A 22,526-nucleotide genomic window follows, 5' to 3' on the forward strand; every position below is an offset into this window, starting at 1 on the left:
TCATAACTTGGAATACTTCTTTACAGTCCCTTCTTGCCTGTATGGTCTCTTGAGAAATCAGCTGACAGACTTATGGGAACTCCTTTGTAGGTAATTGTCTTCTTTTCTCTTGCTGCTTCTAAGATTCTCTCCTTATTTTTAACCTTGGGTAATGTAATTATGTTGTGCCTTGGTGTGTGCCTCCTTGGGTCTAACTTCTTTGGGACCCTCTGAGCTTCCTGGATTTCCTGGAAGTTTTTTTCCTTTGCCAGATTGAGGAAGTTCTCCTTCATTATTTGTTCAAATAAGTTTTCAATTTCTTGGTCTTCTTCTTCTCCTTCTGGTACTTAGGATGTTGGAACATTTAAAGATGTCCTGGAGGTTCTTAAGTCTGTCCTCATTTTTTTGAATTCTTGTTTCTTCATTCTGTTCCAGTTGAATGTTTCTTTCTTCCTTCTGGTCCACACCTTTGATTTGAGTCCCAGTTTCCTTTCCATCACTGTTGATTCTCTGTACATTTTCCTTTATTTCACTGACCATAGCCTTCATTTTTTCATCTAATTTGTGACCAAATTCAGCCAATCCTGTGAGCATCCTGATTACCAGTGTTTTGAATGCATCTGAGAGCTTGGGTATCTCTTCATCACTTAGTTGTATTCTTTCTGGAGCTTTGATCTGTTCTTTCATTTGGGCCATTTCTTTTTCTCAGTACACCTTTTATGTTGTAAGGGGCAGAGCCTTAGGTGTTCACCGGGGCAGGTCAACCCATGTGGCTACGTTGTTATGCTGTATGTGGGGGAGGGGTTTGAGAGGGAATAATGGCACTTGCTCTGCTCTCTGCCAGTTTTCAATCAGTTCCCCTGCTACCCACAATCAAATTGGGCCCTTCTGGTGCAGATTCCCTGGTGGGTAGGCTTGTGTACATTCTAGGACCCTGTGTGTCTCTCCAACGAACTCTCCTGTGAGGCTGGGAGTTTCTCCTGCTGCCATCTCAACTCCCACAGGTGTTTTCAATCTGTGGCTTGAGGCTTTATTTCCCCACACTGGGACCCTGGGTTGTATAGTCTGTTTCGCTACCAACTCACCAGGTCCTCCAGCCACTGTCTTGCCTCAAGTCCTCTCCACTCGGCTGCCTGTCTCCACCCCTCCTACTGGTCTAGATGAATGTGTCTTCTTTAACTCCATGGTTGTCGGACTTCTATACAGTTCAATTTTCTGACAGTTCTAGTTCTTCTTTGTTTTTTAATCGTTGTTTTCCTTCTTTTGCTTGTGCAAGGAGGCACAGCGTGTCTACCTACGCCTCCATCTTGGCCGGAAGCTCCTATTGTTCAAGTTTCATTTTTTTTGCATGTAGCTGTTTGCTCTGCCAATACCATTTGTTGCAGAGGCTATTTTTATTCCATTTTATTCTTCTACCACTTTTGTCCAATATTAATTGACCATAGAGAGTTGGGTTTATTTCTGAACTCTCTAATCTGTTCCTTTGGTGTATGTGTCTCTTTTTATACCATTACTAGGCTAGTTTAATTACAGTGGCCTTGTAATACTGTTTAGTATCGGGTATTGTGATCCCTCCTACTTTGTTTTTTCTCAAAATGCTGCAGCTATTTGGGGTCATTTATCGTTACATATACATTTTTTAAATGTTTGTTTTGTATCTGTGAAATATGTCAGTGGTACTTTAATAGGGATTGCACTGAATCTATAAATTGCTTTGGGTAGTACAAACATTTTGATGATGTTAATTCTCCCAATCCATGAACATGGTTCATGCTTCCATTTGTATCTTCCTTAATTTCTTTCTTCATTGTTGTGTATTTCTCTGAGAACAGGTCTTTTACCTAATTGGTTAGGTATATTCCTAGGTACTTTATTTTTCTTGTTGCTATATCAAATAGGATTTTCTTCCTCAGTTGTGTTTGTGATATTTCATTGTTATTATGCAAAAATGCCTTTGATTTCTGGATATTGACTCTCTATCCCTGCTGTTTTGCCAAATTCACTTATTATGTCAAGTAGCCTTTTGGTGGAGTCTATAGGATTTTCTAGGTACACTATCATGTCATCTACAAACAATGACAGTTTTGCTTCCTCCTTTCCAATTTGGATGTCTTTTGTTTCTCTTTCTTGTTCAATTGCTGTCGCTAGGACTTCCAATACTGTGTTGAATAGAAGTGGTAAAAGTGGACAACTTTGTCTTGTTCCTGATCTTAGTGGGAAGGATTTTAGTTTTTGCCAATTCAGTATGATGTTGGCTGTAGGTCTGTCATATATGGTGTTTATTATGTTAAGGAGTGTTCCCTCTATTCCTACTTTGCTGAGTGTTTTTATCATAAATGGGTGCTGTACCTTATCAAATGCTTATCCACATCTATTGATATAATCATGTGATTTTTGTCTTTGCTTTTGTTTATGTGATGTATTACATTTATTGATTTACGAATATTGTACCATCCTTGCATCCCTGGGATGAATCCCATTTGGTCATGGTGTATGGTATTTTTAATGTATTGCCTGCCAGATGCGGTTTGCCAATATTTTGTTGAGGATTTTAGCATCTGTTTTCATCAGCAGTATTGGCCTGAAGTTTTCTTTCTTTGTTGTGTCTTTATCTGGTTTTAAGATTAGGATGAAGGTGGCTTCGTAAAAGGAGTTTGGGAGTCTTCCATCTTCTTGGATTTTTTGGAATAGTCTATGAAGGATAGAGGTTAGCTCTTCCTCAAATGCTTTGTAAAATTCTCCTGTGAAACCATCCAGTCCAGGATTTTTGTGTGCCAGGAGGTTTTTTATTACTGCTTCAATTTTTATCAGCTTTTATTTATCTTTTCAGGCTCTCTGCTTCATCTCTGTTCAGTTTTGGAAAATTATATTTTTCTAGAAATTTGTCAACTTCACCTAGGTTTCCAAATTTCTTGGCATACAGTTCTTCATAGTAATTTCTTAGAGCCCTCTGTATTTCTGTGGTATCAGTTGTAATCTCTCCTCTTTCGTTTCTGATTGTATTTATTTGGGTCCTCTCTCTTTTTTTCTTGATGAGTCTGCTTAAAGGCTTGTCGATTTTGTTTATCTTTTCAAAGAACTCTCCTGGATTTATTGATCCTTTCAATTGTCCTTTTAGTCTCCATGTTGTTTAATTCTGCTCTGATCTTGGTTATTTCCTTCCTTCTTTCTACTCGCTGTGGGCTTTGTTTGTTGTTGTTCTTCCAGTTCTTATAGATATATGATTAGGTTGTTTATTTGAAATGTTTCTGTCTTTTTTACGTAGGCCTCTATCACTGTGAGCTGCCCTCTCAGGACTGCGTTCACTGTATCCCATAAGTTTTGGACTGTTGTGTGTTTGATTTCATTTGTCTCTAGAAACCTTTTGATTTTTTCCTTGATCTCATTCTCACCTCATTCATTGTTTAATAGCATGCAATTCAATCTCCATAAATTTGACTGTTCTTGAGTTTTTTCCTTGAGATTAGTTTCTAGTTTCAGTCTCTTGTGGTCAGAGAAAATGGTTGATATGATCCCTCTTCTACTTCTGCCATCCCTGTCAGTTGGAACGTTTAAAGTTATCCTGGAAGTTTCTAAGTCTCTCCTCATTTTCTGGAATTCTTGTTTCTTCCGTCTGTTCTGGTTAAATGTTTATTTCTTCCTTCTGCTCCACACTGTTGATTTGAGTCCTGGTTTCGTTCCTTTCACTGTTGGTTCCCTATATACTTTCCTTTATTTCTCTTTTCATAGCCTTCACTTCTTCCTCTATTTTGCGACCATACTCAACCATTTTTGTGAGCATCCTGATTAGCAGTGTTTTGAACTGTGCACCTGTTAGGTTGGTTATCTCTTCATCACTTACTTGTATTTTTTCTGGAGCTTTGATCTGTTCTTTCTTTTGGGCTATTTTTTGTGTCTCGACATCTGTGTCCTTATCTTTAGTCTTGGGTAATGTAATGATGATGTGCCTTGGTTTGTGCTTCTATGGGTACAACTTATTTGGGACTCTCTGAGCTTCCTGGGCTTCCTGGAAATCTATTTCCTTTGCTAAATTGGGGGAGTTCTCCTTCATTATGTTTTCAAATAAGTTTTCAATTTCTTAGTCCTCCTCTTCTCCTTCTGGCACCCCTATGAATGGGATAGTAGAATGTTTAAAGTTGTCCCAGAGGTCCCTAAGCCCCTCTTCATTTATTATATTCTTGTTTCTTCATTCTATTCTGGTTGAATGTTTATTTCTTCCTTCTATTCCAGTCATTTATTTGAGCCTTTGTTTCCTTCCCTTCACTGCTGGTTCCCTGTGTATTTTTCTTTATTTCACTTTGCATAGCCTTCACTTTTTCCTCTATTTTGCAATCATACTCAACCATTTCTGTGAGCATCCTGATTACCATTGTTTTGAACTCTTTATCTGATTAGGTTGGCTGTCTCTTCATCGCTTAGTTCTATTTTTGTAGCTTTGGTCTGTTCTTTCACTTAGGCCATATTTATTTGTGTCTGTGTGCCTGTTATGTTTTAAGGGGCAGAGCCTCAGGAATTCACCAGGGCAGGGCAATTAATGTCACTGTATTGTGGGGCTTTATGTGGGAAAGGGGTCACAGAGGGAACAATGCCATTTGCTGAGTTCTTGGCCAGCTTTCAGTCACTTCACCCACTACCCACAAGGAATTTGGGCCCTTCTGGTACTGATTTGCAGGTGCTTGGGTGGATTTGTGTACATTCTAGAATCCTGTGGGCCTCTCCAACAAACTCCTGTGAGGCTGGCGGTCTCTCCCACTGTCCCAACCCCCACAGGTTTCTACATCAGAGGTTTTGTGGCTTTCTTTTTCCATGCTGGTACCATGGGCTGTGCTGTCTGTCTTGCTCCCCAGTTGTTCTTCTTGGTTTAGCTACATGGAAATGTGGGACCACCCAGTCTGCCAGCCATGGCCTCGCCCTCCAGGTCCTCCAGCTGCTGCCTTGCCATGTGTCCTCTCTGCATGTCCTCTCCATCCTAGCTGCCAGTTTCCACCCCTCCTATCAGTCTAGATGAATGTTTCTTCTTTAACTTCTTCATTGTCAGACTTCCATACAGTTCAATTTTCTAGCAGTTCTGGTTGTTTTTTGTTTTTAAATTTGTTGTTGTCTTTCTTTTGGTTGTCCATGGGCTCTACCTATGCCTCCACCTTGTCTAGAAATCCTGAAATTGGTTCCTGATAAAGTTCTGATCAAGATGACAGTCAAGGCAGACATGGTTAGCTTCTTGGCACAATCACATCAAAATTACAACAAAACTATAGAGCAACCATCACTAAGAACCATCAGAAATGGAGTTGAATGGAGGTCTAAAGGTTAGGAAATCGAGTTGAATGTAAGTCCCACAACTGTGGAATAAAGAATCCAGAGTGGTAGGAGGGGTGCAGACGTGGAACCACAAGAGGGTGTACCCAACCCACACAATGGATACATATCGAGTACCCCACTTGGGTGATAGGGGAGGCTGTGCTACTGGATCTTACAGGATACCTACTACATTAGGCCACAATACCAAGACATGGAGTCAAAGCAGCTCTACCTAATACATAGAAACAAACACAAGGAAGCTATCAAAACTTGAAGGTCAAGAAACGTAGCCCAAATGAAACAACATATGAAAACTCCAGAAAAAAGAGCTAAACAAAATGGAGATAAGCAATCTATCTGATGCAGAGTTCAAAACACTGGTTATAAGGATGCTCAAGGAACTTAGTGAGAACCTCAACATCATAAAAAAAGATCTAGTCATAAATGAAGGATACACTAGTTGAAATAAAGGACCATTTACAGGGAAACAGTAGTAGAGTGGATGAAGCAGAATCATATCAATGATTTGGAACATAAGGAAGCAAAAAAAAAAAAAAACAATCAGAACAATAAGAAAAAGAATCCAAAAAATGAGGATAGTATAAGCAGCCAGTGGGACAACTTCAAGTGGTCCAACATTCACGTCCTAGGGGTTCCAAAAGAAGAGAAAAAGCAAGAAATTGGAAATCTATTTGAAAAAATAGTGAAGGAAAACTTCCCCAATTTGGTGAGGGAAATAGACATGTAAGTACAGAGAGTCCTAATTATGATAGATGCAAAGAGGTCCACTCAAAGACAAATCACAATTAAAATGACAATGGTTAAAGACAAAGAAAGAATCTTAAAAGCAGTAAAAGAAAAGAAGTTAGTTACCTACAGGAGAGTTCCCATAAGACTGTCAGCTGATTTCTCAAAAGAAACTTTGCAGTCTAGAAGGGATTGGCAAGAAATATTCTAAGTCATGAAAATCAAGGACCTACAGCCAAGAATGTTCTATTCAGCAAAGCTATCATTTAGAATTAAAGGGCAGATAAAGAGCTTCCCAGAGAAGAAAAAAACTAAAGGAGTTCATCACCAAACCATTATTATATGAAATGTTAAAGGGACTTATTTAAGAAAAAGAGGAAGATCAAAGCTAGGAATAATAAAATGGCAAAAAAATATATATCTATCAACAATTGAATCTAAAAATCAAACAAAGCAAACAAGAAAAACAGAGACAGAATCATGGACATGGAGAACATTTTGATGTTTGCTAGATGGGAGGGTGAGTAGGAGAATGGATGAGTTGGTGAGGGGATTAAGAAGTACAAATAGGTAGTTACAGCATAGCCATGGGGATGTAAAGTACAGCGTAGGAAATGGAGTAGCCAAAGAAATTGTATGCATGACCCATGAACATGAACAATGGTGGGGGTATTGCCTGAGGAAGTGGGGGTTGCTGGGTAGAGGGTGGCAAAGGGAGAAAAATGAGGACAACTGAAATAGCATAATCAATAAAATATAATTTAAGAAAAAAGGAATTGGTTCATTACAAAGGGAGGGAGAGAAGATGGATGGAAGGAGAGAAGATGGATGGATGGAGAGGGAGTGGTACTCTTCTGAGTAGCCCTTTTATGTGGTTTTGATTTTAGGAATCAAGTTAATCTTTTACATATTCAAAAAGCAAGTTTGCTAGATACAATGGTAAAAACTAAAAAGAAACAGAAATCAATGATCCATCTGTATTTTAAATGAATAACAATCATAAGGGGAGGGAGGATAAATTAATTTCAGTAACTTTTGAACATAATATGCCCACTCTCTAAAGAAAAGAAGAATGCAAAGAAACCTTGAACTCTTCATAGGCTTATTTTTTTCCAAGTGGCATACATACAGCAATTCTGAAATTATGTTGTTATGAAATGTAGATTTCAGTAAATGAGGAGATAGGTTGATCTTATTGTTGAAGAAGGAAAATAAAACTACTGAATAGGGGAAGGCAAGGAAGAAACTTGTGGAGTTGGATTGGAATTAGAGATATCAGCATAATATGCTGATATGTATGTGTATGTACATTATCTTAGCTCTCTCTACCAAAAAGAATCAGAAGTAGTGGCATCCCAGGAGCACTGAGCACACTCAGAGTCCAGATCTAGTTTCTAAATACTTTTGCCCACTAACAGGACCAACGTGTTTAGACAAATGGTGGATCCCAGGCCTAGTGTAAAGGAGGTACAAGATGACCTGGACCACCTTATGCATAGATTTAAAGAAGTGCTCCATAACTGAGGAGGCATGCTATAGTGATACTGGAGTCAGCCTGAGGGGATCCCAGTGGCCAAATCTGAGACATCAGATTTGAGCATCAAAGTAAGTAAGGACAGTACTATAATATCCATTTGTGGGTGGGCAGGGAAAAATCCATGAGTTTATACTGATATTCATAGGTAAATCAGTATTTATATAAATATATCCACAAGATTAGAGAAATGCTTTTCCTTTCTATGGAATGAAATGGAATGTAAAGTAATAAATACAGAAAGAATGATAATATTGGAAAAACCACAGTTTTGCAGATATCAGAATTAAAATCTATTCAAGGAAGAATCATCAATATATAAAGCACAGGCCATTTATATAATATCAAAGTCTCTCCCCACAAGTTACTTGTTAATTACAAAAGACAATAGTAACTGTGCAGTGGAGAAATTGGATACCAGCTTAAACAACTCATCAGAATTAACATTACCAGTAATGGAACAAAGAGCATTGTGGGCAGACCCCAAAAAGGACACACCAGTCATGTGTTAAGATAAAAAATGCATAACTTTATTCATAAAGGAAAAGCAGACAATACCAATCTAAGAGACATTCCATAAATACCCGTCTTGTGTCTTCAGCCATACTGATGTCACAAACTGTTGCAGGTTGAAGGAGACTAGGGAGGCATGCTAACTAAATGTCACACATGAGCCAAGAATGGATTTTGTGCTGGAAAATTGGGAGAAGAGGGGTGGTGAAAGGATGTACAGTCAGTTAATGAAATTGGACTGTAGATTAGTTAATAGTTTTCTATTAATGTTAAGTTTCTAGATTTGGTATCTATACTGACTGTGGTTACAAAAGAAATACCCTCGTTCTTAGAAAATAAAAGACACTGAAATACTAAGGGGTCAAGGGATGTGATGTAAGTAACTGAATTCAAATGGTTTAGGAAACACAAGTGTGACAATGTGTTTATAAACAGAGAGAGAAAGCCACTATGGCAAAATAACATTTGCTAAGTCCAAATGAAGAGTAATCAGGGGTTTTTGGTCCTATTATTGAAAATTTTCTGTGTGTTTGAAATTATTTCAAATTAAAGTTTTAAAGGCCTACAAAAATGTAAGTTTAGAGCATTACAATAATAAAACTTTCACATTGCCTTCCACATAAAATGCTTTCTTGTGATAGCAAATCAAGGTCAACATTTCATAGTGGTCACACCATCCAGGTCATCACCTCCTCCATTCTTGTCTCCAGAGTAAAATGCCACTTTGACCCAAGGCACCTGGATTAGACCATGATAAATCCTTTTGGGGAAAAAAAACAATATACTGTGTCTGATGGAATAATCCATCCCATTGCCCTTGCAGCTTCTCAGTTCAGACTGACCATTTCAGCAACCCTTTAGGATTGAGATGTAGATTAAGGAGCCATAGTTCATAGTTCTCTTCCACCTCCACTAGAGAATTTCTATAAAAATGTTATCCCTACAATAACTCTGCATTTGTAAGATTTATGGTAACAGATTAAAGAGTTAGCTAATGCTTTCAAATTCAGGTAAAAAGAGAGTTCTGTTCTATTACTGTTTACTTCATAGGCCCTCAAGTCCCATTCTTCATAGAGCAGCCGTTAACAGTGTGAGTTATTTAAAGATGAAATAGTTCTTAGCTTTGGCACTTCATAAAAAAAAGTGTCAAAAAGTGATAACAGGAGAATGCGTGGAATTGAAATCTTTAAAGTTCTTTAATGAATCATTTTCCTTGATCCTCCCAGAGTGACAGCAGTGAGGCTAAGGTGTTGTCAGTGTCAGTTTCAAACGGCATTTACTTCATCCTTGCTCTGTTACGAAAAGATATCACTACACGAAAAGTTGTTTTTAACATACGCTTCCTTATGCATTAATGTTCTAAATCTTATTTTTTATGTTTCTTGATTATCCTGAAAATGGCTGTTACAGACTGTCACTGCATGAAGACATAGACTCCTCCCTGGCATTATTTATTATGCAGATGCTTAGTTGTTCTTGGGATAGGGGCTAGAGAGACTGTAAAAGATAAAAAATATATATTGTTTTTGCTCTTAACACATTTATAATAACATTTAGAAATTTATAGTTAATGTATAATTTCTTGGTTAATTTGTTGAAGCTACACATTATCTAAAATCAAATTTGTTAGCTCCATTAAGATAGTGCAAACTAACAAAACATTTTTATGCTTAATTTTTCAATTAAGTGTGCTATATTATCTTTATTTAATATCAAAATTATATAATTTTAATACATTAAGACACTTGTAATTTTCTAAACCAAAAAAAAATAGAGATAATTATTTGATCTTTTTCTGAGGTAAATAAACACATCTGGAATTTAAATGTAGTATGTTTAAGATAGGAAATGTACTCCATCTATTTTGAAAACAAAAAGTATTCTAAGAAAGAATGTGCATCCCTTATTAAATTCAGTAATAGCCTAACATACAGCCACAGAAATGTTTTGCTACCTTTTGTACTCTGCTATTGTTAAGTCTCTGGATTTTTAGTTCTTCACAGTGCACTTCTATTGTTTTTCAGTTAGTAGACCCATCCCCTCTTCCTGCTCATCACCCCTTGCAGATGCTATTCCAGGTACTTTTAAGAGTATGCAAAACTCAAACACTACCCAATAAACTTTTTAAATAATCAAATGTACTCAAATGTCTACTATCTTAAAAATAAGTATATTTTTATACTTATTTATACACACACATATATAGGGTGGGGCAAAAGTAGGTTTACAGTTGTGACTATATAAAACACAGGGTTTATTCTTTGTATTATTACTTATTATTTTCCACACAAACAACTGTAAACGTACTTTTGCTCCATTCTGTGTATGTTATTCTATTTCTTTTTCTTTCAAACAAGGGATTTTTTTATACCATACCCATACTCAAAATTAACAAATAACACAATTTTGTCATACTGGCTTCATGGGTTTTTTTTTAAATCAACGGGGGAAAAAACTTGCCCTGACTAGCATGGCTCAGCTGATTGAGCATCACCCCCCAAACCAAAAGGTTGCAGGTTCAATTCCCAGTCAGAGCACATGCCTGGGTTGCAGACCAGTCCCTGCTTTGGGGTGTGAGAGAGGCAACTGATTGTTTCTCTCGCACATCAGTGTTTCTCTCCCTCTCTTTCTTCCTCCCTTCCCTCTCTCTAAAAATAAATAAATAAAATCTTTTTAAAAGCGGGGGACACTTACTAAGTCGGTCTCTCTCACTCCTCCCCAAGCTTAGAAAATGATCTTTTAGAAGTTTTTTTTTTATTATTTTAAAGATTTTATTTATTTATTTTCAGAGAGAGGGGATGGGACAAAGATGGAGAGAAATATTGACTGGGTGTCTCTCTCACACACTGCCAACCTGGGACCTGGCCCACAACCCAGGCATGTACCCTGAATGAGAATGGAACTGGCGACATTTAGGTCTGTAGGATGATGCCCAACCCACTGAGCCACACCAGTCAGGGCAGAAAATGACCTTCTAGTTTATGCTTAATGGGATGCAGGTAAAATTGGACAAGGAAGTTAAGACTAAACTAAAGCTGAGATTCAGTAAAAAGAAGGTAAACATGGACTGTAACAAATTTTTACTCCCTCTGTATTCCAGTCATATCTGTCCTGCCTTTTAGTTAGCCAACGATTATCAACTGTCTGCTCTTCAAAGGCTAATTAATGGGCTAGGTTCCTGAAATACAGAGATTAATAAGGCAAGTTTTCTGCCCTCAGGTAATACAGAGCCCAGTGCAGGGATCCAGGCAAGGAGACAGCTCTAGTCAACTCTATGAAAGTGTTCCAATGCTATTGAAACTGAGAAAGCATTGCCAGTGCTGGGAGGGTTGGGGGCAGTGACATTTGTCAAGATGCACCATGCTGAAAAGTGCATTCAATTTGGGGCAGCACAGCTGGATGAGGTTGTAACAGAAAGTGCCTAGGGGGACAGAGGCACCTCCTGGAGAAGGGGCAAGACAGCCTCCCCAAAGGGGAAGCCTTTTGAGGTACCTTTTGATGGTACATGGATTTCTGCTTTATGTGATAGACATTAAAGAACCACGGCAGGGTTTTTAATAGGGAATTACACCATTGAGTTTTCCCGGATGATGAACTACACATGGAGGAAGACATAGTATGAGCATAACTACATATGTAATTTTTTCCACCCCTGCCTAGGAAACACGTTACAGTGCGGGTGCTTATGAGATTCTTGCCCAGACAGACTTGTTACCACTTAGTATGTTTATATTACATGAGACCTGTGGATCCCATTCATGTCCTCAGAAATATCTGTTGGGCCAAGTGAGAGAGAATGGCTTTAAAGCACATATGACATTTTCGATCTTAGCTGATAAATGGCAAAATGTAGTTAGTATGAGAGAATATAAATCTCAGTAAGGTTCTCTTCCCACTATCTCTGAAAAACCCACTAAACTCCAAAACACATTGTAAAAACAATCTCCTCACTAATATGTATTTTTTTTGAGGTATGCTCTGTGCTTCTGCTCTGAATACTTAAAGTTGCATGGAGTTGGGTATTGGTCTAGTGACCTGCACGTTGTCTGTTTTTCCTGATAAATGGTGAGCTCCATGAGGGCTGACACCCTCTTTTTTCCCACCTAGCACTGAGCCTGACTCCTAGAAGGTGCTCAGCAGCTGTTAGAACAGGACTAAACATGAAGGTGTGGTCTCTTTCAAAAGAATACTTGTTTTCACTCAAAAATGTGTTGGTCCTGGCTGGCGTGGCTCAGTGGATTGAGCACGGACTGCAAACCAATGTCACAGGTTCAATTCCCAGTCAGGGCACATGCCTGAGTTGCAGCCCACAGCCCCCAGCAACTACACATTGATGTTTCTCTCTCTCTCTCTCTCTTTCTCCCTCCCTTCCCTCTCTAAAATAAATAAATAAATAAATAAATAAATAAATAAATAAATCTTTTTAAAAAAGAGAAACATTTCTAAAAAATGTGTTGGTGATACTGTGTCAGACCTCCGCATCTCTAATGTTGGTGGATTAAAAATGTTGTTTTCTAAGAAAATACCAAATTTTAAATGTCTTAGAATGGAATTGGGTAGCAGTGAAATAATTAACTTTTGGGGGTGCCTAATTCTGCTTGGCCCTCTGAAAGATACAAGCAAAGGAGCTCATCTAGCCTGCAACAGGTGCCTTCTTGGTGCCAAACCCTCAGCCAGGCAGGAGAGTGCAAAGATAAGTAACATGAAATAACCAGAAACAGTTTGCTTAGCTGACAGATGTGATCACAGGAACTCAGTAGTTCTAAGGAGAGAATGGTCAGGTGATAAGGAAGAGCTGCACTGACCCACAGAGATCTGACAGTGAGCTTGTGTCACTGGTGGGGTAGGAGAGGAGACACACCCTGACAGGTATCAAATAATTGTTACAGTGAACAGGAGGGAAGGCTGAGGCACATCTCCCATATATCCTCTTGGCAGGGCGCACATGTGTCCCAAGAAGTTCCTTGCCACGAATGGGCAACCCGCATGGGATTGGGTTGGGGCCACCTTCTAGGTGGGCATCACTTTTCTGCAAGCATCAAAATATGGGAAGTAATAATCAAAAAAATTGTTTTTGACGCCCTTAGCTAAAGGGAAGTAGAAGAAAACCACAGTCTTGTCTGAACAAAACAAACAGAGGGGAATTGCTATAAATCTCACTGGAATGAATGTCCTATTTCACTTGTCTCAAAGAGTAGTTGATTTGCAAGTAGAATGCCAAAGTGACAGTTATCTTGAGATCATAGGGAACATGGGTCTCAGTCATAGAAGGTGTATTTTTTTTAATAAAGGAAAGGAAAACTAATACAGATTTATCTCCACTTCCATAGGTTTCTTTTTTCATTCAGTGTGGTCTTTTTTTAAAAGCATGAAACATATTGTAAGAAAAATATATTCCACCGTGTTCTTTGAAACACTGTCAGATGATGGTGACAGTGCTGTCTGATAGTGCCTACTCCTGTCCAAGTTCCCATCCTTGGGCTGGCCAGCTGGCGGCTGTGGCCCATGGGGCCTCAGGAGGCTGCTGAGAGGCCCTTAATGAAGAGCAGCTAATAGAGTTTAAGGTCACTAGGAGGGACTTCCACAGATGTGTTCCCATCCCAGTGATAGGGCTAAGCTGGAATTTCAGTACCAGTCTCTCTTTTCTAGCCCTTAGGTCTGATCAGTTCTGATCCTTGTTAATTGGGGTGTCAGGTTTTCATTTAGAGAAAATAGGCATTAGAGATGTGACATTTGGACAACTTTAGTTGTTACAAATAAGTTGATGTGGAAGACAGGAGAAGCATTAACATTCTTTTTGGCTATTAACCCAACTACACCTGCTTTCTAAAAGCTGTTAGTGAAAACGATCATTTAGGTTTTAGACTAGAAACCAAGATGAACTATATTCTAATGTCTTATGGTGAGAATTTTTAGACAGAAACTTTCCTGTGAGGCACAAGCAAAGGAGGAAGGTACTTACTATGCTCTGAAACAGAGAAGGAAGGTTGACAAATGCTTTTTAGAAAACTCCTGTGGGGTATTTTTAAAGTTTTCCAAATGGACTTGTTTTGTGCTGGTCTCAGCCTAGCAATAATCATCAGAAAACTTTGAAAAAATAATAGTTTATTACTTACAACACCTGGAAATCACACAGCACACCTGGGGCCACCCAGTGAGGTACACAATAAGAGAGAGCAAAAGAGCAACAGGTGGGAGATGGGGTGAAGGAGAGAAGGGCTCTTGCACAGGCCTGGGGTTCTGTTTTTACTGGGGTCAAGGGTGGGAGCCTAGGGTTTTACAGGCTCACTCTTTATGGGTGAATTTAAAAGATAAGAGTGGGGATTTAAAGTGCAGAAGGAAAAAAAAGTGGCCCACTGATCATTTATTAAAATCAACCAAGATCTCTAAAACAAAGGAACTTCAGATGGGAGAAGGCAGCCTGACTCTTTATCTAGTCATGTGTCTGGCACCTGTTATTTCCGATAGCCAACACTGAGGGGAGTACCTGGGCCTTCAAAGCTTAAGTCAGGCACTTGCATTACAAAAAAAAAAAAAAAAAAAAAAAAACACCTACTGCCAGGGCTTATGCTACAGGACTTACTGATTGATAATGTGTGTTTGCCTTGCTCTTGACTCCCTTTTTAAATCAGAAAGTGTCTCTCTATCTTAGCATCTTCTTTACGAGAATTCTGAGTGTTTTACTAGCTTTCTCATTTTGTCCCTAAGATGTTGATTTGTCATCTTCCCCCAATGACTGTCAGGTCCTTAAAGAACTTACATTGCTGAACTTACACTCCTTCTCTGACTGCTCTAGCACCTTCTGTGTGCCATGCTCTGTGTTGGGTGGGAAACCAGACAAGCGTGGTACAGCCCTTGTGGGGCTCATGGTTAGCCAGGGAGAACTCAACCCACAAGTCACTAAACCCAACCCAACCGACTGCAGTTACTTAAGATAGGCCTTAAGTATTACTTAAGATAGTACTTTAATACTTAAAGTAGTAGAGGTAGTCTATAAATATTCACTGGATTCCTATACTTTCACAATTTTATATAAACTGATCAGGATGTTCTTTTATGTTGTGGCCAAATAATATTAGATTTCACATTGAAATTTTCTCTTCCCTTGGATGTTAGATCTGATCAGGAAGGTAGCAGATAGTTCTTACAACAGCTGAACTAAAATGACAGGAAACAGCCTATGGAGAAAACAAATTGGGTTTTCAGTATGATTTAACATTTTTAATAATATATATGCTTTGGATGTGGAGGGAGATAAACCAAATAACTATAAATGCCATTATTTATATAAGTATCAGAATTGAATATTTCCTAGCATTTATACAGATATAAAGTAAGGTGTTTCCAAGAGTCACTATAATAATGTGGGCTTTTTGTTACCATGTTGTGATCACCTTTTAAAAAGATTATGCCTATTTTTCTGACTTTGTTGTTTCTCATCACATTAGTTTTCTTAGGCCAATTCTTGTTTATGTCATTTCAGCCCAGGAAATAAGTAGCAAAATTCACTTGCATTTGTTTTTAAGGTGTGACTGTATTGGCAGTTGATGTACACGTGGGCATGCTTAGCTGTGAAGCCAGTGTTTAAGCAGGTCCTTATCACAGTGGAGACCATAGGCCTCTCCCTTGATGGCAATGACCAAGAACCCCAGAAAGGGTGACTTTTCTGCTCCGAGACTTCCAGCCACTCCATGCTAGCCATATCCTCACTGAAGATGAGCCTAGTTTAAATCATTTGTAAAAGACATCAGTTCTTTGACCGACAAAGGATATAATATTAGGGAAGTGTAAGCTAAAGTGTATGCCAAAAACAAAACCCAAGGATGGTTTTGTCAGGCTGTTGGTTTTGTCCAGTAGGACAATAATTATTAGAAGAGGTAATGCTTACTGAGCACCTGTTATGTGCCAGTCATTGTTGTAGGCCTTTCATGCATGTATCTCTTATCCTCAAAACTGTGAGAAAACTGAGAACTGAGGCATAAGTGACCTACCTGGGGCCACATAGTGAATACAAGGCCACCTGGAGCCTGACTCCAGAGCTCAGGCTGTCTCTGCCACTGACTGGGTCCCCACCTGCCAACAATTGTGACTGGGATGATTCTCTTGTACTTGAGTCAGATCTCAAACAGCTGCCAGTGTACCGTGTTTTTATTTTAAGGAACTGTATTTAAACTTCTGAACTCTTGTCTGTATTTTCCTTACCTAACCACAGGTCTGCAAGGACCTTGATTTTCTCTTTCTGCTATTTGAGCATGGGAGCTTGTGCTAAACATTTCACATAGAGACAGTCACCAATTACACTAGGATTAGACAAGATGGGCCTCTCAGCACAGATCAACATTAAGATCCACAACACTAACTGTTAGTATCCACCCAAGAGAGCCATAGATACCTGCTTTCTCTGTTACTGGGTTATGCCCCCGTCCTTAACATCTATTCTGTGAACCATTGGACTACCCAAAGAAGAGATGTCAATAGAATGCATGGCCAACTTTCAGGGTTATGGGAGTCCCATCCAGATATCACCCACTATGAGCTAGGAGCAGTGAGAAACACTGTTAGAGCTGCTGTTTCTTTACTTCTTGTTTTTTCTGGCTAGTTGTTGTGCATATACCCAACGCCAAACATGCAGTTTCACTTTTCTGTGGATGTTTACAGCTTCTGACACTAGGAGGAACTTACAGGTAATCTTTTCTAATGTAATTGTTCATTGTTTGAAAAGAAAAAATATGTTAATACTATTTCTACTTAATAAGTTTCTCCATCTGGTTGAAGTACCAACAATAAAATTTTCTAATCACACTTGTCTTCAAAAAAGAACTCCTAAAAAACTCAGAAGGCTCTGAAGCCAGCTTTGGCTTAAATAGGGCATGACTGCCAGCCTTCAGAACAAAGAGCCAGCTTCTGCAAGCTTATAACAACAAAGACTCACTGTGAAAGTGTTTGAAAAAGACCTATGAATACTTGGCTCAGTTGTCAAAACCACTGACATTGCACATGTGGTTGGGCTTTTTTAAGTATATTTTGTTAATTATGCTATTACAGTTGTCCCTTTTTTTTTCTCTGCTTTACTTCCCTCCGCCCTGCATCCCCACTCCAGCATTCCCCCCTCTTAGTTCACGCCCATGGGTCATGCATAAGTCCTGTGGCTTCTCCATTTCCTATACTATTCTTAACCTACCCCTGTCTATTTTGTACCTACCAATTATGCCTCTTATTCCCTGTACCTTTTCCCCTATTCTCCCCCCTACCCCTCCCCACTGATAACCCTCTGTGTGACCTCTATTTCTGTGATTCTGTTCCTGTTCTAGTTGTTTGCTTAGTTTGTTTTTGTTTTTTAGGTTTAGTTGTTGATAGTTGTGAGTTTGTTGTCATTTTACTGTTCATAATTTTGATCATCTTCTTTTTCTTAGATAAGTCCCTTTAACATTTCATAAAATAAGGGCTTGGTGATGATAAACCTCTTTAACTTGACGTTATCTGGGAAACACTTTACCTGCCCTTCCATTCTAAATGATAGCTTTGCTAGATAGAGTCATCTTGGATGTAGGTCCTCGCCTTTCATGACTTTGAATACCTCTTGCCATCCCCTTCTCACCTGCAAGGTTTCTTTTGAGAAAGCAGCTGATAGCCTTATACAAACTTCTTTGTAGGTAACTGTCTCCTTTTCTCTGGCTGCTTTTAAGATTCTCTTCTTATCTTTAATCTTGACTAATGTAATTATGATGTGGCTTGGTGTGTGCTTCCTTGGGTCCAACTTCTTTGGAGCTCTCTGAACTTCCTGGACTTGCATGTCTAGTTCCTTGGCCAGATGGGGGAAGTTTTCCTTCATTATATTTTCAAATAAGTTTTCAATTTCTTGTCCTTCTTATCCTTCTGGCACCCCTATGATTCAAATGTTGGAATGTTTAAAGTTGTCCCAGAGGTTTCTGAGCCTCTCCTCATTTTGTTTTCAATTCTTGTTTCTTCTATCTGTTCCAGTTGAATGTTTATTTCTTCCTTCTATTCCAAATCTTTGATTTGAGTCTCAGTTTCCTTCCCTTCACTGTTGGTTCCCTGTATATTTAGCTTTATTTCACTTTGTGTAGCTTTTATTTCTTCCTCTATTTTGCAACCATATTCAGTCATGTCTGTGAGCATCCTGATTATCAGTGTTTTGAACTCTACATCTGGTAGGTTGACTCTCTCCTTGTTGCTTAGTTCTTTTTCTGGAGCTTTCATCTTTTCTTTCATTTGGGCCATATTTCTTTGTCTCAGCGTATCTGTTACATTTTAAGAGGCAGAGCCTTAGGTGCTCACTAGGGCAGGGCAACCCATTTCACTGCATTATGGCACTATATGTGAGGGAGAGGTCAGAGTGGGAACAATGGCACTTGCTCATTTCTCACCCCACTTTCAGTTACTTCTCTCACTTCCCACAAGCAGATTATGCCCTTTTAGGTGGTGATTCTCAGGTAGGTAGGCTTGTGTATATTCTAGGACCCTGTGGGTTCCTCCAGTGGACTCTCCTGTGAGACCAGCAGTTTCTCCCATCATCACAACCCCTACAAGTTTTTATAGCCAGAGGATTTGAGGCTTTAGTTTCCCGGCTCTGGAACCCTGGTTTGCACAGTCTGTCTCACTTCCCAGTTGTTCCTCTCAGCTTATCCACATACGAATGTGGGACCACTGGGTCTGCTAGCCACCACCTCTCCTGCCCCATCTGCTGCCTTGCTGCACATCCTCTCCAACCTGGCTTCCTGTCTCCACCCCTCCTACCAGTCTGGATGAATGTTTCTTTAACTCCTTGGTTGTCAGACTTCGATACAGTTAGATTTTCTGTCAGTTCTGGTTGTTGTTTTTGTTTTTAAATTGGTTGTTATCCTTTTTGGTTGTGCAAGGAAGCAAAGCATATCTGCCTATGCTTCCATCTTGGCCGGAAGCCACTGCAGATATGGTTATTTGGTGTGACAGAAAGAATGAACTCAGGAGAAGCTTCACATGCAGAGAAGCTTTTCTCCTCGAACCATAAGTCACCTGCCATGTAGGACACAGCACAGCCATTTCATAACTGAGGCAGGTGCTGAAGTCCCACTCTCGATGCTGCTGCTCTGCCTTGGGACCTGTGCAACCAACCTGTCATCAGAATCTTCTGGATTAGCTGCAGATTTTAAATCATGATTTACCAAAAGGTAGATTTGTTCTTGAAAGCCAAGTGCAAACCAGCAGCCCATTAGTCCTTAGCTATGCTTAAAGTACTATGGGTGACAAGGAGGTGATAATGTAGTGCTTGCCACACTGTTCAAAGTCATTAAGAATGGCCAGTTGTTGTGCCCGGTGTGGTGTTTGTGGGTAACAAGAGGGCAGGTAGAGCTGCCCATCTCCCCAGTGGGTTACATTGACTCCTCTAAAAATAGTGGTCCTTAACTGAAACAATGAGAATAAATATTATATAAGGTTATTTCAATCCAAGAGTGGAAATAACCTAGTAAAAGTACCTGGGTAAGTGAGGTGGTTTCTTCCCCACTGACATACATTCAACACAAGTCCTGACCAGGGTAGAGAAAGCAAGGTGAGGAATACTCTATTTGAAATGCCCCAAGGAAAGAGAAGAGTGTGGATTCTTAGCATTGAATGGCAAAATGATGTTCCCTGTCTGTCAGGAGCCTAAAATAGATTATCAAACAGATAACTTGTGAGCGTTAAAGAGAACATTGTGGTCTAAGGCACCAAACTGATTCTGTTGACACAGGATGTCACTAAGACATTTGACTATATCACCCCACCTGAAGAGATAAGTTAGTGACATGTGCAACAGATACTAATATGAAGTGGGTTGAAACTGGCTAAAAATCTTTAACAAAATGTTGATTAGCCACTTGAGTAGAAAGGGAGGTCTCTAGAGAGTTCTGGACTCTCTCTTTAATCTTACCTGCCTGACATTTTCATCAATAACCTGAATGACATTATAGAGGTTTGCTAATCAAATTATGGATCATACAAGCTTGGGGGGTGCTGATTAACATAGTAGACAACAGAATTTAAACTGAAAATAGCTTTGAGTTACTAAATAATTCAAGGAAATTTAACAGATATTCATGATCCTAAACCTGGAAGATCAAATATAAACTAACAGGGTAGGCTTATTTGAGTCTTGAGAGCATTTTATGTGAAAATACCTGAGGGTTTTTAGCAGGGCCCAATTTAACTGGCCACCACAGTATGATGTAGTTACATACACAAGGACATGTATACATATAAATACACACATATATGCACTCTACTAAAGCATTTCTCTACAGTCATAAGGATTGTGATCACAGGAAGACAGCAGTCTTACTGCCCTTTGCCCCAGTCAGATCATAACAACAGTACTTTACTCAGTTTGGGGTACCGTATTCTGAGATGACATAAATGGGCAAGCATTGAAAGGGGAGGGGTAAGCTGGAAAGTGCTGAATGCTGAAAACAGGAATGAACAAAAGCTTCCAGGGCTCTTTTTCTCGGAAGGCTTACAATACAGTGGTAGGGAGAAGCAGTCGGCCCTATAAATAAAGGTAAAAGTCACAGCCATGAGGTGGACAGGACAGAAGTCAGTGGAGCCACTAGACTTCTACTCTGGGGTTCCTCCTAGTCTGGGAGACCTGGAAAAGGGCCAAGCACCCTGAGATCCCCTGGGTGAAGAGGAAATGACCAGGCCGGGGGCAAAGGGAAGAAAGAGCCTTGCATCAGAGGAAACACCACCAGGGAAGGGGGAAAACAGTATTGCATGGCCTAGAACCGACCAGCAGTGGGGTGCTAATGAAGGAGTTGAGGGGAAGAGGGGCAGCCTTCAGACACTCAAAGTGCTTCCCCCAGAGAAGGGAATAAAGTTGTTTTCTGTTACATCTAAGGGCCAAATTAGGGTTTTTGCCATCCCACAGATGACAACTAGTGAAAGGCAGATTCTGCTCTGTTTGAGGAAGACCTCTACATCTTGGCCAATGAGTCAAGAATGTTCATGAGACTCTGGAAAAGGCGGGCTTTTCTTTGAGTGGGAAGTGAAACTAGAAGATTCCTGCCATTCTGTTCTGTCCACACTACCCATCAACCTCGGGAGCTGAGTTGGAAATCGCAGGCATTGGCCATTCCCTTAGAAAACAGCTGTCAAAGGTTTCTGACCACAGCCCACAGCAGGAAATGTAGCCCACTGCATACATATGTGAATAAGGAGAACTGAAATGACATTATATGGAAGCAAGACCCTCACTACATGCAAATTTTAATCCTAATCTTAACCTACTAACTGTTCATGACCCACTAATGAAGGGTCACAGTCTCAATTTGAAAAACACTGGCTACAACCCCAGCTTCTGAGAAGCGTCCGCTACATGCCCTCTTGACTGGGTGAGACTTTCCTTGAGGGTCCTTGAGGAACAAGGGGTCTAGGGGCCTGGGCCTGGGAGGTTCCCAAGAAGTTACCCACCCTTGCCCTGTCCCCTGCAAGCTGCTCTCTTGGCTCTGTACCTTCTTCCTCTAGCAGTTTGGCACCTCCCACACCCTGCTGTCTCCTCCAACTACTGCCCACCCCACCCCACACTAACACACCTTGACTCTCCTAAGCAGGGGAAGGAGGACAATATCGGGCATTCTCTTTCCACTGGGTAGCACCCAGCATGTTGTTTTCTACAGGAAAGCAGATTAGAAATGGTGACTAAGTCCTCATTCAGCCCACAGAAGCCTCATTCAGCCCACAGAAGCCTCTTTGTTGAAAATCTCAACATTTGTAAGAGTACCAGTTTTTCCTATATATTACTCCAAACATAGTGTATTTTAACATAAGTACAAAAAAAGGATGCTCGTGGTTCATCCAGGGTCATAAATATTTTTATTATACATTTTTAAGTAGGGAAATAGGTTACAAAAAATCTTTAGTATCTCTGCCAATTTTGACATTGGAGACTGCCTATATGTAAAAGTACAGGAAACCTCTAAATTCACAGATTCAGGATTTGTGGTAAAAAATGCAAGCCTCGTCCTCCCTACCCTGTGGCTTTACTACCTCATCCCTGCAGTTCTGCCCGTGTCACCCTCCTTTGCACACAGCTGCTGCTGCCTACAGAGCCCGGCTGGGACTTAAAACATGTGTGACTAATGCGAAATGCTGAAGAGGCATGGGCATTCGCAAGACAGTCTCTGGTTGTGTGGTGCCAAGAACTTAAACACATTTTATGGTCAATCACTGCCAGCATCAGGAATGAATCCTCAGTTAATCAATTGCTCAAATGTGTAAGGAAATACAGCTTGGTAAGTTATTAATTAGGAATCAGATCTGACAGTGAGGGAGTGTGGTGAGGCAGGCAAGCATGGGGCTGCCTCCACAGACCTGCCTTCCAGTCCAAAGAGCTCAACCACCCTCTGCTCATTCTGGCAGGTCACTTGACCTTGGGCACCCTATTCCTCATTTCTAAAAGGAGGACTAAATGAGAAAACGCATA

General features: G+C 39.9%; 1 protein-coding gene across 1 annotated transcript in view; it reads left to right on the forward strand.

The window, feature by feature from the left end:
• UBAC2 (UBA domain containing 2) overlaps nt 1-22,526 on the forward strand; it is a 250,542-nt gene that overhangs the window by 226,615 nt on the left and 1,401 nt on the right. The window lies entirely within an intron of this gene.

Source organism: Phyllostomus hastatus, unplaced genomic scaffold (genome assembly GCF_019186645.2).
Source record: "Phyllostomus hastatus isolate PE091 unplaced genomic scaffold, TTU_PhHast_1.1 phas_scaffold_46, whole genome shotgun sequence".
NCBI classification, from domain to species: domain Eukaryota; kingdom Metazoa; phylum Chordata; class Mammalia; order Chiroptera; family Phyllostomidae; genus Phyllostomus; species Phyllostomus hastatus.